A 2,407-nucleotide genomic window follows, 5' to 3' on the forward strand; every position below is an offset into this window, starting at 1 on the left:
GGTTCTGTGTGGAGGCTGAGCTACCCTGGATTCTCAGGAGGGGTTCTCTTGGCCTTGGGGTGCAGTCTGTGCTTCCTGGTCAGATTCCATTTGTGTATGTGCATATTTTATTATACAGATAATAAAAGATATATACATACACATTTTTAGAGACAGGTTTTCACTCTGTTGCCCAGGCTGGAGTGCAGTGGTGCAATCATAGCTCACTGTAGCCTCCAACTCCCCGGGCTCAAGTGATCCTCCTGCCTGGGCCTCCCAAGTAGCTGGGACTACAGGTGCATGCCACTAGGCCTGGCTAGTTTTTTATTTTTTTGTAGAGATGAAGTATCTACAACTATGTTGCCCAGGTTGGCCTCAAACTCCTGGCCACAAGTGATCCTCCTGTCTCAGCCTCCCAAATCACTGGGGCTGCAAGCGTGAACCATGGCTCCTGGCCTATAATAAAATAAATATGGTATAGAATATAGAATAGCTTCATAATATAGAAATGTCATCAACATATAATACACTGAGCATGCTCAAAGTGTACAGTTCTGATGGGGCAGGAAGCTGGAGGCAGGAAATTGGCCCTGGAGTGGGGAGCTGCGGTGTTAGGTGGGGACAGTGACTGCGGGGCTGATGAGAAATTATGAAAGGTCTTGAGGGAAGCGACGCAGAATTTCAAAAGAACATAATGAATGCACTTTGGGAGGCCAAGGCAGGTGGATCACCTGAGGTTGGGAGTTCCAGACCAGCCTGGCCAACACGGTGAGACCCCGTCTCTACTAAAAATACAAACATCAGCCGGGCATGGTGGAGCGCGCCTGTAGTCTCAGTTACTTGGGAGGCTGAGGTGGGAGAATCGCTTGAACCTGGAAGGCGGAGGCTGCAGTGAGCTACGACTGCGCCACTGCCCTCCAGCCTGGACGACAGAGCAAGATTCAGTCTCAAACAAAACAAAACAAAAGCACAATGAATGGAGAGGAGAAAAGCCGCAGTGGCTGTGGAGGCCCTGAAGCCATGGATGGTAAACTGGTATCTTCTGATGATGATGACTTTCTTGTAAAAACAGAACATACATGGGCCGGGCGCGGTGGCTCAAGCCTGTAATCCCAGCACTTTGGGAGGCCGAGGCGGGCGGATCACGAGGTCAGGAGATCGAGACCATCCTGGCTAACACGTGAAACCCCGTCTCTACTAAAAAAATACAAAAAACTAGCCGGGCGACATGGCGGGCGCCTGTAGTCCCAGCTACTTGGGAGGCTGAGGCAGGAGAATGGTGTAAACCCGGGAGGCGGAGCTTGCAGTGAGCTGAGATCCGGCCCCTGCACTCCAGCCTGGGTGGCAAAGCGAGACTCTGTCTCAAGAAAAAAAAAACCAGCAGAACATACATGAACATCAGGAACAAGGACAGCCATGCTGAGTGGCCCAGGTCAGTGTGCTGAGAATGAAACCGATCAGGTCAGTTTTAGAGAGATCTCTCCACGTACGCTATCCAAAGCAAGTGTCAGGCCGTGAGCAGTGGGGGTGACTCACGCCTGTCATCCTACCACTTTGGGAAGCCAAGGCAGGAGGAGCGTTTGAGGCCAGGAGTTTGAGACCAGCCTGGGCAACACATTGAGACCCCCGTCTCTACCAAAAATAAATAAATAAATAAAAAATTTGCCAGGCATGGTGGTGCACACCTGTAGTCCCAGCTACTCGGGAGGCTGAGGCACGAAGACTGCTTGAGCCCAGGAGTTGGAAGCGCAAGTGAGCTATGATTGCACCACTGCACCCCAGCCTGGGCAACAGAGCAAGACCCTGTCTCTAAAAAAACACAATAGAACAATAGAAAGGCATGCATGTATTTTACCTACAAGGTTCACTACTTTAACAGCTCCACTGAGATTCCTAAATTCCTCATTGCACTGGAAATGCTGATGGCTTCAGACTTCCTAGATATATCTATATCTCTATCTATCTATTTATTTTTATTTTTTATTTTTATTTATTTATTTTTTTTAAGATGGAGTCTCGCTCTGTCACCCAGGCTGGAGCGCAGTGGCTCAATCTCGGCTCACTGTAAGCTCCGCCTCCCGGGTTCACGCCATTCTCCTGCCTCAGCCTCCCGAGTAGCTGGGACTACAGGGGCCCGCCACCTCGCCCAGCACATTTTTTGTACTTTTAATAGAGATGGGGTTTCACCGTGTTAGCCAGGATGGTCTTGATCTCCTGACCTTGTGATCCTCCCGCCTCGGCCTCCCAAAGTGCTGGGATTATAGGCGTGAGCCACTACGCCTGGCAATTTTTTGTATTTTTAGTAGAGACGGGGTTTTACCATGTTGGCCAGGCTGGTCTCAAACTCCTAAGCTCAGGTGATCTGCCCGCCTCAGCCTCCCAAAGTGCTGGGATTACAGGCGTGAGCCACCGCGCCTGGCCTATTTTT

The 2,407-nt window shown here is 50.3% G+C and overlaps 1 pseudogene; it reads left to right on the forward strand.

Moving 5' to 3' along the window:
* Positions 1-951: 951 nt before the first annotated feature.
* Positions 952-2,407, forward strand: part of LOC105552008 — a 14,762-nt pseudogene continuing 13,306 nt past the window's right edge.

The sequence above is a fragment of the Mandrillus leucophaeus genome, unplaced genomic scaffold, assembly GCF_000951045.1.
Source record: "Mandrillus leucophaeus isolate KB7577 unplaced genomic scaffold, Mleu.le_1.0 Scaffold54, whole genome shotgun sequence".
Classification (NCBI taxonomy): domain Eukaryota; kingdom Metazoa; phylum Chordata; class Mammalia; order Primates; family Cercopithecidae; genus Mandrillus; species Mandrillus leucophaeus.